Here is a 14,518-nt window from a genome sequence, read left to right on the forward strand (position 1 = left end):
TGAAAATTTATAATTTTATTAATTCATTTCAACACCAGTGGTACATATTCTACATCAGTGCAACATTTCGGGCCCTTGTATGGGTGCCCTTCTTCAGGCTGATGAAGATACAAAGAATGGATTATATGATTTTCAAAATTAAGTACATTATTACATGAAAAAGTTGAGTTACATGATTATGTGAATATAACTTAGCTACATGATCAAAACAAGGTTCTTTTACATGATTGCGGAAGATGTTGACGGTAAGTTTTGTTACACAAGTCCAAAATCACATGATTAGGAGGTATAAATCACATAGGTACATTCAGGACTACTAGGATTAGACAATACTGGAATTTGGCTATCTTTCAAAATTGAAAACGAGCAGTGACATAATAGTTGAAAATTACATGATTTAGGTAATGCTTGCAAACACGTGATTTAGAACATGAATAAATAATTGCAATTAAATGATTTGGGGCGTGAATCAATACATATCCATAATTTGGAAAATAAAATATTGTGAAAATGAAATTAAAGGAAATGAGACTTAGGCCTCTTTCACACTTGCGTTGTCCGGATCCGTCGTGCACTCCATTTGCCGGAGGTGCCCGCCGGATCCGTAACACCGCAAGTGAACTTAAAGCATTTGAAGACGGATCCGTCTTCAAAATGCGTTCAGTGTTACTATGGCGCCCAGGACGCTATTAAAGTCCTGGCTGCCATAGTAGTAGTGGGGAGCAGTGGAGCAGTATACTTACCGTCCGTGCGGCTCCCGGGGCACTCCAGAATGACGTCAGAGCACCCCATGCCCATGGATGACGTGATCCATGTGATCACGTCATCCATGTGCGTGGGGCGCCCTGACGTCACTCTGAAGCGCCCAGGGGGCCGCACGGACTATAAGTATACTGCTCCCCCGCTCCCCACTACACTTTACCATGGCAAACAGGACTTTAGCGTCCTGGCAGCCATGGTAACCATTCAGAAAAAGCTAAACGTCGGATCCGGTAATGCGCCGAAACGACGTTTAGCTTAAGGCCGGATCCGGATTAATGCCTTTCAACGGGCATTAATTCCGGATCCGGCCTTGCGGCAAGTGTTCAGGATTTTTGACCGGAGCAAAAAGCGCAGCATGCTGCGGTATTTTCTCCGGCCAAAAAACGTTCCGGTCCTGAATTGAAGACATCCTGATGCATCCTGAACGGATTTCTCTCCATTCAGAATGCATTGGGATAATCCTGATCAGGATTCTTCCGGCATAGAGCCCCGACGACGGAACTCTATGCCGGAACAGAACAACGCAAGTGTGAAAGAGCCCTTAGGCAGAACGGTAGATGTTCCTACATATAGTAATTATGACACATGATGCGAAGCGGCTGGTAAAATTGATAGCAGGTTCATACTGGTTGTAGTAAAAATAATACATGATAGGCAGCAGGCGTCTTGTGTTTGCAGGCTTAATACAGCCAGTGACTATTAGATTCTGAAGTCTATGAGGTTGGTGCATACACTGAACAAAAATATATAAACGCAACACTTTCGGTTTTGCTCCCATTTTGCTTGAGCTGAATTCAAAGATCTGAAACATTTTCTACATACACAAAATACCCATTACTCTCAAATATTGTTCACAAATCTGTCTAAATCTGTGTTAGTGAGCACTTCTCCTTTGCCGAGATAATCCATCCCACCTCACAGGTGTGGCATATCAAGATGCTGATTAGACAGCATAAATATTGCACAGGTGTGCCTTAGACTTACCACAATAAAAGGCCACTCTCAAATGTGCACAGTTTTTCCTTACTGGGGAGGGGGAGGGGGGTCCGAAAACCAGTCAGTATCTGCTGTGGCCACCATTTGAATCACGCAGTGCAACACATCTCCGTCGCATAGAGTTGATCAGGTTGTTGATTGTGTCCTGTGAAATGTTGGTCCACTCCTCTTTAATAGCTGTGCGAAGTTGAAGAATATTGGCAGGAACTGGAACAAGTTATAGCAGTGGTACTTCACACCAAAAAATTGCTGAATTTCACCAGAAAATGTAACTGACAATTTTTTTGTTTGTTAACCGGCCTACTAGGTATAGCAGTGGTACATCACACCCAAAAATTTGTGAATTTCACCATAAAATGTAACAGACAAATTGTTTTATTGTTGAACCTGTCTACTTGATATAGCAGTTGTACTATACACCCCAAAATTGGTTAATTTCACCAGAAAATGTTAAAGACAATTTTTTTTTTTTAACCGGCCTACTAGGTATAGCAGTGGTACTATACACCCAGAAATTGGTTAATTTCACCAGAAATTGTAAATGACAAAGTAGTGAAATGATATAAAATAAAAAAAACGTACAAAAAAATTAATAAATTGATTTATGGGGTGGAGTTCGATATGGAGTAGGAGTTTGAGGAGGCGGTGGACGTAACAGAGTTGGTGGAATCTGCGGTGGAGGAGGACGAGATAGCCAACACAGGGTTTGAATTTAATTTAATTTTGTAAAATTAAGGTACACTCCAAAAGAGTGTGAAATATCCAAAATACAAACATGAGCAATTGCGCTGCAGTATAACAATGGCTGCTTAGTGCCGGTATACATGTCTATTCTGCACAAGGTACGGACAAGTCCTGAGGGATCCATGCCTGGTTAATTTTAATGAACGTGAGCTTGTCCACATTGGCTGTGGACAGGCGGCTGCGCTTGTCTGTGTTGACGCCCCCTGCCGTGCTAAACACACGTTCAGATAATACACTGACTGCAGGGCAGGCCAGCACCTCCAAGGCATAAAGGGCAAACTCAGGCCATGTGCACAATTTGGAGACCCAGAAGTTGAAGGGGACAGACCCGTCATTCAGTACGTGTAGGCGTGTGCACACATACTGCTACACCATGTTGGTGAAATGCTGCCTCCTGCTAAGATGTTCCATATCAGCTGGTGGTGCTGGTTGTTGTGGCATGCTGACAAAGCTTTTCCACATTTCGGCCATGCTAACCCTGCCTTCTGAGGTGCTGGCGGTGCCCCAGCTGCGTTGGCGACCTCTTTCTCTGCCTTCGCCTTGTGCTTCCATTGTGCCCCCGCTGTCAGGTGGGAATGCCACCAGCAGCGCGTCTACCAGCATGCGCTTGTACTCGCGCATCTTACGATCACGCTCCAGTGACGGAATTAAGGATGGTACGTTGTCCTTGTAACAGGGATCCAGCAGCGTGGCCACCCAGTAATCAGCACAAGTTAGAATGTGGGAAACTCAACGATCGTTGCGGAGACACTGCAGCATGTAATTGCTCATGTGTACCAGGCTGCCCAGAGGCAACGAAAAGTTGTCCTCTGTGGGAGGTGTATCGTCTGTGTCCTCTGTATCCCCCCATCCACGCACCAGTGATGGCCATGAGCTGGTTTGGGTGCCACCCTGCTGTGAACATGGTTCCTCCTCCTCCATATCCTCCTCCTCATACTCCACCTCCTCATCCTCCAGAACTGTGGCCTAGCTGGACAATTTTGTACCTTGAGTTTGTGGGTGCAGGAACCCACCCTCAGAGCCACTTGGGAATGACTGGCCAGAAACCCTACGAAATGATCTCTCTCTTCCTCCTCCTGTGCCACATCCTCTTCCATCATCGCCATAAGCGTTTTTTCAAGGAGGCATAGAAGTGGGATAGTTACGCTGAGAACGGCGTTATCGGCACTGGCCATGTTGGTGAAGTACTCGAAACAGCGCAACAAGGAACAAAGGTCTCGAATGGAGGCCAGGTCATTGGTGGTGTAGTGGTGCTGTTCCGCCGAGTGACTCACCCGTGCGTGCTGCAGCTGAAACTCCACTATCGCCTGCTGCTGCTCGCACAGTCTGGCCAGCATGTGCAAGGTGGAGTTCCACCTTGTGGGCATGTCGCATATGAGGCGGTGAGCGGGAAGCCCGAAGTTACGCTGCAGCGCTGACAGGCGAGCAGCAGCACGGTGAGAACGCTGAAAGCGCGCACAGACGGCCTGCACTTTATGTAGCAGCTCTGATGTATCGGGGTAATTTTTAAGGAATCTCTGCACCACCAAATTCAGCACATGCGCCAGGCAAGGGATGTGCGTCAAACCGGCTAGTCCCAGAGCTTCTACGAGATTTCGCCCATTATCACACACCACCAGGCCGGGCCTGAGGCTGACTGGCACAAACCACTCATCGGTCTGTTGTTCAAGTCCACAGCTCCTGCGCGGTGTGGGGTTTGTCCCCAAACAGATAAGTTTTAAAACTGCCTGCTGTCATTTACCCCTGGCTGTGCTGAAGTTGGTGGTGAAGGTGTTACGCTGACCGGATGAGGAGCTGGTAGAGGATGAGGAAGCAGAGTAGGAGGAGGAAGCAACAGGAGGCAAACTGAAGCGCCCTTCAATCCTCGGTGGTGGAAGGACATGCGCCAAACTGCTATCCGCCTCAGGCCCAGCCACCACTGCATTTACCCAGTGTGCTGTTATGGAGATATAACGGCCCTGACCATGCTTACTGGTCCACGTATCCGTAGTCAGGTGCACCTTGCCACAGATGGCGTTGCGCAGGGCACACCTGATTTTGTCCCCTACTTGGTTGTGCAGGGAAGGGATGGCTCGCCTTGAAAAGTAGTGGCGGCTGGGCACGACATACTGTGGGACAGCCACCGCCATAAGGCCTTTAAAACTATCCGTCTCCACCAGACGGAATGACAGCATTTCAAAGGCCAGTAATTTAGAAATGCTGGCATTCAGGGCTAGGGATCACGTGTGGGTAGGGGGGTACTTCCTCTCCAGCGTTTGGGATATGGAGAGCTGAATGCTTCCGTGCGACATTGTGGAGATGCTTGGTGACCCAGGTGTTGGTGTTGCTGGCAGATCCTCTTGCGGAGTGGCAGGTGGCACTGTCGCTCCAGAGGTGGATGAAGAGGCCGCGACTGCAGCAGAAGATGAAGCAGGAGGAGCCAGAGACCTTTCTTTGTTTTTGAGGTGTCTACTCCACTGCAGCTCATGCTTTGCACTTAAATGCCTAGTCAAGCAGGTTGTGCTCAGGCGTGCAAACCACTCGTGTCTTGTCGTCAGCACATTGTCTGAAGAACTGCCACGCCAGGGAACTCCCTGGAGCTGGCTTTGGTGTGCTCGGTCCCTTGCTGCAGTGGGAGGTAGGAGGCGTACTGTCTAGAGGACGACCGCTCCGCTTTTGCACCCTGCTCCCTCTTCTGCTGTGCTGGTGGCTCTGTGCGACCACTGCCTTTACCTCCGAACTACATAGGTCACTCGCATGACCTTGATTCCATGTGGGGTCGAGGACCTCATCGTCCTCCACAACATCTTCCACCCAGTCTTCACCCCTGCCTTCCTTGTCGGTCCGCACACTTTCGAAAGCCCCAGCAGTTGGCACCTGTGTTTCGTCATCATCCGAGACGTGCTGCGATGGTCCTCCCATGTACTCCTCTTAAAAGATGAGTGGTTGGGCATCGGTGCACTCAATCTCTTCTACTTCTGGGGCAGGGATAGGTGGATGGCCATGGGAAACCCTGCTAACAGAGTCATCAAAAAGCAGAAGAGACTGCTGCATGACTTGGGGCTCAGACTGCTTGGCTGATTTGCAAGGGGGTGAGGTGAAAGACTGATGGACATCGGCTGCAGGTGCATCTGTGGTCTTTCAGCAGGAGACTGGGTGGGAGACAATGTGAAGGAACTGGATCCACTTTTAGCAACCCAATCTACTATCGCCTGTACTTGTTCAGGCCTCACCATTCGTAGAGCAGCATTAGGCCAGACCAAATACCAAGATCTTCCCTACTAACTCCAAATCAATCTCCAACTCCCCAACCAAAAGTAATGAGAATCATCACCAACTTTGATAGAGGGTCCAAACAAGTTAAGCACATCATACAACGCCACTGGGAGGTCCTTAAAATGGACCCGGACCTGCAGGATGTGCTGGGAGACCAGCCTCAGATTACTTATAGAAGGGGGCCTAATCTACGTGACAAACTGGTTCATAGCCACTATGCACCCAATCGCACAAAGTCCACCTGGTTGCGGTCAAATATTGTGGGTTGCCACAAATGTGGTAATTGTATTGCATGTAAACGCATACAGACCACAAAATCCTTTGTAAGCCACGTGACAGGCAAAAAATATTCCATCCCACACTTCATTAACTGTAAATCCAGAGGGGTTATATACCGTATTCAGTGTGAGTGTGGGATGGAATATATAGGGAAAACGATACGCGAGTTCAGGAAGCGGATAGGAGAACATCTGGGGGATATCTCACACAAACGGGATACCCCACTATCCAATCATGTACACACTGCCCATAATGGTAAGGCTTCACTGAGATTTCTGGGTATTGACCTAGTGAAGCCTCCCATTAGAGGGGGTGACTGGGAAAAATATCTCCTCCAGCGTGAATCCCGCTGAATATTCTGTTTGAAAACTACTGCACCCTTGGGCCTTAATGAAAGGCTGGATTATGGGTGTTTTAAATAAATATAAATCGATATTAGGAACCCAGATTACCCCTCTCGGTTCCCGTTATACATTTAATTGCTTCTCCCAGTACTCTCTGCGACGCATCCTTGTCTCACATTTTTTCTGCAAGAAATGTCAGTTTTTATCTAGCTGTGATTTTGTGTCACAGCGTTACTATGGATGCTTCCATCGGGAGGCGTGCCGTATGGCTGCCTATCTGTTGATATAGTCTCCAAGGCAACCGCTTCTTCCCACGGCCTTCTCATGACTGTGACTGGCCGCCGCTATCACGTGGTGTCGGGCGCCGGGTTCTGACGTCTATTCTGCGCGGCGCATGCGCGTGACGTCAGACGCCGACGCAGACGATCACAGGGCGGTCTTTCCAGGAGAGGCGCGTTTGGGCTCTATTTAAATCCCACAAAGGTATGTATCAGTGTGGCTGGTAAACGTCAAGGAACCCCAGAACTAGTGGGACTTTACCTTCAGTGAGGATCACCATATCCCCACACACCAACGTGCAGAGGAATATCTATGACTCTGCAGCACGGCACTTCAACACCAGGAGTGTCTGCCCACCGGCTCTTAATCCAGCTGATAGAGCATCCTTTGCATCCTTGACCGCAGGGATCATTTTCCTTTTTGTACCCACGGTCGTATATGCTATAGCATGGCACTTCAACACCAGGGGTGCCTGCTTACCGGCTCTTATTCCAGCTGATAGAGCCTTTCTGCATCTTTGACTGCAGGGTCCATTTTCTTTTGTACCCACGGTCATATATGCTATATGCTGTTTCCATATTTGTACCAACTTCCCCTGAGGAGTCGACACGACAGAAACGTGCCACGTCGGGAGGTCTGAAGAATCTGCATCCTTTTTTAAGAGTGCTAGTGATCAGGTCCACAACTAGGGACAGGTATCCAGACGGGGTAGCCCTTTTCAGGGCGAGTGCTCTGTGTAGACAGGCAGTATGGGAGCAGTCCCCTTCCCCCAAGTTATAGGGTGAGATAGGGCACAGCACCAAGACTCCCCCTGACTACACACGACTCCGTTTGGTCCAGGCATCATTAAAAGCCTCAGCTGATCCTAGCCATCTGGTTGGTCGGGTAAGACTGCTTGCGTCTTCACAGGCGCAGCAGGTCTATTTTACTTTCCTTGCTTTACCAGCAGTGGGGTACCTATGTACGGACCCCGTTACATGTTTGTATGTGTGTTATGTTGATGCATCCTCTGGTGTATTTTATTTTATTGCATACCCTATAAAAGTTACATTTTAATAAGGATATTTCCCCACACGTCCTGTGGTGGGCCCCTTCACACATTGATTCTTGAAATATCGGTGAGGCTTTTACATTTATCAGCTTCATTCAGCTTCAGATTAGAGTTTGCCAAACAACATCTAAAAAAGCCTTTACAGTTCTGGAACAACATCCTATGAACAGATGAGACCAAGATCTACTTGTACCAGAGTGATGGGAAGAGAAGAGTATGGAGAAGGAAAGGAACTGCTCATGATCCTAAGCAAACCACCTCATCAGTGAAGCATGGTGGTGGTAGTGTCATGGCGTGGGCATGTATGGCTGCCAATGGAACTGGTTCTCTTGTATTCATTGATGATGTGACTGCTGACAAAAGCAGCAGAATGAATTCTGAAGTGTTTCGGGCAATATTATCTGCTCATATTCAGCCAAATGCTTCAGAACTCATTGGACGGCGCTTCACAGTGCAGATGGACAATGACCCAAAGCATACTGCAAAAGCAACCAAAGAGTTTTTTAAGGGAAAGAAGTGGAATGCTATGCAATGACCAAGTCAATCACCTGACCTGAATCCGATTTAGCATGCATTTCACTTGCTGAAGACAAAACTGAAGGGAAAATGCCCCAAGAACAAGCAGGAACTGAAGACAGTTGCAGTAGAGGCCTGGCCGAGCATCACCAGGGATGAAACCCCACGTCTGGTGATGTCTATGCATTCCAGACTTCAGCCTGTAATTGACTGCAAAGGATTTGAAATCAAGTATTAAAAAGTGAAAGTTTGATTTATAATTATTATTCTGTCCCATTACTTTTGGTCCCTTAAAAAGTGGCAGGCACATATGCAAACTGTTGTAATTCCTACACCGTTCACCTTATTTGGGTGTAAATACCCTCAAATTAAAGCTGTGACCGTCTGCAGTTAAAGCGCATCTTGTTTGTTTCATTTCAGATCCATTGGGTGGTGTATAGAGCCAAAAATTTTAGAATTGTGTCGATGTCCCAATAGTTATGGACCTGACTGTATGTGATAAGCACAAGGAGGAAATAGGAATAAGAACAAATAGTGTTATAGCCAGGACAATTCTCTAGCCTGGATAAATGAGTAACACACTGTAGACCAGATATTCAACATTAACTCTTCCGCTGCCTTAAACCACAAGTGATACTGATGACCGTTTCTTTGTCCTTGATCACGAGGGATACACATATTAACCCTTTTTCTGTACTACATTACCATTAATGGTTTCTCTTCTCTGCCTTACACGAAAAGGAATGCAGCTATTATTGCTGCCTTAGGGTCCATTTACACGTCCGCAATTCTGTTTTTGTGGATTTGTGGACCCATTCATTTCTATGGGGCCGTACGATGTGCTGCCCGGATTCTCAATTTCGTTCCCGAAAAAAAAATAGAACATGTCCTATTCTTGTCCACAATTTCGGACAAGATTAGGCATATTCTATTATAGTGCCGGCGATGTGCGGTCCTCAAAATGCGGAATGGATCCACAAAACACATCCATGGATCCACAAAACACATACGGATGTGTGAATGGACCCTTATACTAGGCGCTCATTCCTCTTGGTCTCATTATTGACTTGTCTGTTGCTATGTTATTTATGACTGTACATGAACCGCTGAATGGTAAAGCACTGCGGAATATCTTGACGCTATATAAATAAACATGATTATTATTACAATTATTATTATTATTATTATTGGAACCATTCTAGGTGATACATATCTACTGTGGGAGTATGCCTTTTTACTAATTTTCTATCCTAGACCCCAAGATTTTATCATGACCCAATTATCTACCCTACCTAAATATGGCAAATTACTTGTTCTATACTGTAAGATTTATTTGTTGCTGTGTCCAGGTCCCTAATTTGCTAGCTGCTACTTGCTAGCAAATTATCCAAAAATTAAATTCGGCTGCTTCGCCGAATTAAAAAAAAAATAATTCTGTGACAAATTACTTCGTCATGAAGCGCATAACTTTTTAAAGGGATTCTGTCACCAGGTTTCACCCCTGTCAGCTAAACATATGCTGATGTTCAGGGCCTCATCACGATTCCTAATGTGGGCTTATAAATGTGATCTGTAGCCTTATTTTGCTAAAAAACAGCTTTTACTAACTTGTCACTCAAAGAAATAAGGTGCCCAAGGGGATGTCAAGCGATTCAAGGTGCCCGCCGCACCCACCGCCGTTCGTGCCCAGCGCCGCCTTTCCAGACTTCTGCGCCGCCTCCTAATCTTCTGTGCCGCCTCTCGCTCTCCCTCCCCCTCCTCTTGCTGTAAGATCTCGCGCGTGCGCACAGGGCTCTGCCTGATGCGCCCGTGCGGACTTCTCCATTTGGCTTCTTACAGCGAAGTGCGCATGCGCCGGCACTTCGCTCAACCCCCTGTATGACCTGCACTCTGGCGCCAGCCTCTCAGAGCCCTGTGCACACGCGCGAGATCTTACAGCAGGAGGAGGGGGGAGGGAGGGAGAGAGAGAGGCGGCACAGAGGATTAGGAGGCGGCGCAGAAGTCTGGAAAGGCGGCGCTGGGCACGAACGGCGGTGGGTGCGGCGGGCACCTTGCCTCGCTTGACATCCCCTTGGGCACCTTATTTCTTTGAGTGACAGGTTAGTAAAAGCTGTTTTTTAGCAAAATAAGGCTACGGATCACATTTATAAGCCCACATTAGGAATCGTGATGAGGTCTTGAACATCAGCATATGTTTAGCTGACAGGGGTGAAACCTGGTGACAGAATCCCTTTAAGTGGTGGGTGAAATGACAGGAAGCGGCGATTGAGTGTAAAATAAAAAAAACAAAATAAAAATGCTTGCGATAGGCTTGAAGATCTGGCGCGAAATCTTGCGTGGCCTGTGATGACATTATCACGCCGGCTGGCGTGGTGACATCATATGTCACCATGCACAGGATTTTGTGCAAGATCTTCAAGCAAGATGGCGATGGACAGCCTGTCACGAGCAAATGAATTAGGTAAGTATGATTTTTTTGTTTTGTTTTTCACACAATTTCAGGTTAAATCAATTGGCTACCACAAAGCACGAAGACATTTGGCTTTGAGTTGAATTGAATTTATCCTGAAATGATTGGACTTCTTTGCTCAGTACTACTAGGTACAAAGGCTTAGAGGGAATATTGATGCGCTATATGCTTATGTATGGGAAATTGATGTATAGCTTTTCACCAAACATTAAAACAAAGGATGCAGCCTATCTGGGATGGATCATATCTGCCAAGGAACACTGTAGCAACCATATGGATGGCTCCTTTAACGGTCCCTTTAATAGGTATATTCTTGATCAGAAGTTGTTACTTATGTGAATTCAGCAAGGTAACTTCTGAGCAGGAGATTTTGCAACCAATTTTAAGAATTTTGGCATAGATTCTATATATAAATGCTGACAGGACACCAAGTGATTGATATTTCAGAGACTAAATATGAACTAAATATAAGAGTCTGCCGAGTGATAAGAGATTAGTGAATCGCTATTAATTATTTTCTATGTAAATAAACTATTAAGCATGCATATTAAATATATACACATATGTGTAAGCACAATCTTGTTTTATCTCAAAGGAAATATCTCGGTTTGTTGAATGAAAAATGAGAAAAACTTCTCTAACATTCATATCTAAAATGTGAACTGTTCAGCTACACTATGGATCTCATAACTTGTGAATGGATTATATCATTTCTAATTAAAAGTGAAAGAAATGCCTAGAAAGAATATGACTAAATGGACGTGGCTGATGCAGGGAAGGGAGACACAACTGTGATCTAAAGAGAAGCGCTTTCACACTAAATGACACTCAATGCTGCTTATCAGTACTGATTCTCTGAGTGCAGGGCAATGAAGCACATGAAGCTTGATTTTCTGAATGTGGTCCATTTCACATCTTACTTAGAGCTTCTTGAGTAGCAAATGAGATGAGCAGAGGCGTTTCTGATGTGCACACTGAGGAATCTGGATGCTGTCTGTATGTGTTGAAAGCTTCCAATCCTGAACAGTCTCTCTCAGCAAGGTAATGCTGCAAAGTGATCAAACTCAGTATCCACGCTGCCTGTTCTAGCAACCTGCAGTCACTGTGCCAGTGTCCAGCACAGGAAGGATGGTGGATTTAGACAGTGAAGTGCCCCCCCTACCACCTAGGTACAGATTTCGGGATTTGCTTCTTGGTGATCAAGGTTGGCAAAATGATGACAGGTAAAAGCTTCTTTCTTTATTGTACACAACTAAAGAATATTTCAACCATGTATGGGGGAATGGATAGGCTGAGCTCAATAAAGTGCATAAATACTTTCTCTGTATCCTCCAAATCCTTGGATAGACTGAGGAATTGTGCTTCTGACCATGTCTCATAAAGCTTGGGTACTAGTAAATCATCTGCTCCACAATTCATACACTGAACATTCTCAAGAGCTTTTCTAAAAGCAGATGCATTTCCTTTCATATTATGGGATATCACTGAGCATGCAAGGAGCAACTATAACTCAGTGTCAGGCTTTGATTTGCTGTCTGGGAAGTAGATGAAAACTAATAGTATGGAATGATAAATATCATGTTTATATCATTACTCTTTTTGATTAGTAATTAAGTCGTTTTCTTTTAGTGTAATCTCTGAATGATGACTGTAGAGGTGGTTTATGACATTGTATAGACAATCATAGATTGTGTTTAAGGTTTTTGATTGCTTTCGTGTCCACGTTACATGCTTGGTTTATACAGGGGCAGCAAGTCTGCTGTAAGCTACAACCAGCCATTGACCATCTTTTTCTGTAGACCAGAGTTATGCAACATGTAGCTACGTAGGATCCTACAAGACTATATTCCTAGTTTGATATAATTGTACTCTCTTTCTGGGCTTAATAATAATTAAGTCATAAAATAACAACTTGGGATCCACTTTTATGTAATTGATTATTTATTTAGGTTCTGCTATAAGATTAACCTAGCTACTGCTACCTCATATTAATGGTTCAGCATGATAGATTACATTGCTTTATACAAATTGTATCATCTTTTTATGATAACCCTATGACCCCTATGATAGAATGTATTAGTAATACTAATTTGTGAGGATTATTATTATGTTTAAGTTTAGCATAATCTAGGGAAACAAAAGTACAAATAGTGTAGAAGAAGTAACTATGACAATGATAATAAATGACAAGGCTCATAAGAGGTAAAAATCTACAGGAGACTAGGGGAGTTGCAAATGAAGTACAACAGGCAACTGCTGATTTGTCCTTTGGAGCAATCACAGGCAAGCGCAATTTAACATTCAGGATGCCCATTCAAACACAGATATAATATGCATTGTGATGTAAGGTGAGTGGATTTCTATGTAGTTCTAATAAAATTGTATGCATCCCTGAAAGATAAGTCCTTACACTTGACACTGTTAAAATTAGTACAAGAAGTCAAAGGGGGCTATAGTTGTTCCATATTACAAAGCTATAGGCAATCCTGTTTGGTGCCATATTGCAGCATCTTAGGGAGCATGCTACAATTTTTTTCATATCCATAAGAAATTGGATGCACACAGAGAAACTGGATGGGTAAAGGTTATGGGTGCCATAACATGCTTCTGTACAACTTGGGGGTCATGCAGAGCCAAAGTAAGGAAATGAGCATGAGCCCAAAGTTTGATATAAAGGAGGATAGAAACTGCATGCCATTAGTCAATTTAAGGGAACTTGTGTAAACTGGAGAATACATAGATAGTAGGGGAACATTTTGACAACATTATAGATGTAGAGTAATCAAGTTCTGAATTGTATTGTACGAGTAACATAACTCATTAATTTCCCACTTAGAACACAGTTAAATCAGGTTCATGTATATATTATATATTAAGTCATGTGAAAAGCATTTTGGTGAACATTAAAGTCCATCAATGGAGGACCAAGTAGTGATGAGCGGCAGGGGCAATATTCAAATTCGCGATATTTCGCTAATATTTGGGCGAATATTCGCCATATATTCGAGAATTCGCGAATTCATGATCTCTAGGCATTATTTTCCTAATTGCGAAAATTTGCATAAAATTCGCCTAAAGAATTCGCATAAAAATTTGCATGAACTGGTATTTTTTTTTTAAATCGGATATTCGCGATTGCGAATATATTTTGCGATATTCTAAATATTTGCAAATTCTCGAAGTGCCGATATTTGCGATTAAAATTCGCAATTTGAATATTCGTGATCAACACTAGGACCAAGGTGAGATCGGTGAAAGCATTTGTCTCTTCTCTCAAAGTCAACGTAACTCACACAGTTTGATGGGCTCTTTATCTCAGTAATGTAATAAATATTAGAGATGAAATCATACAAGCTGGACTCTTAACTTTTTGGCAGTAGATTTAACATAGCCACTACTATAAGTATTTAGATTAGCACTATAGGTATTCTGTCAGATGTCTGTTCTTCTGTTATAGACCTATAATGCCGCTGCATACAGCCATCAAATTCTTTCTGCAGACAATGCATGGGGTGTACAGATGTATATATCAATATGTAAAGAGCAACTAGTAGAGGCTGCAGGCAGAAATAATTGTATCATTGGACTCTATAGTAGTACAGCAGTGACTAACAGCTGCCGCTGCTCTGTTCACTTTTTCTGGTGGCAGGGGCCCTCTTCCTGCTCCATTATTGCCTGTGGGACATGCATGCACCTTCTAGCTCTTAAAGGGCCAGTGTGCATGTCCTAATTCACACCACTAAATTGCTGCCCACATATGGATATTATTGGTACTTTCCCTGAAGGAGGGAGCCTGAGCAATATGTTCCAAGCTTACTAGTT

Source organism: Bufo bufo, chromosome 9 (assembly GCF_905171765.1).
Source record: "Bufo bufo chromosome 9, aBufBuf1.1, whole genome shotgun sequence".
NCBI lineage: Eukaryota > Metazoa > Chordata > Amphibia > Anura > Bufonidae > Bufo > Bufo bufo.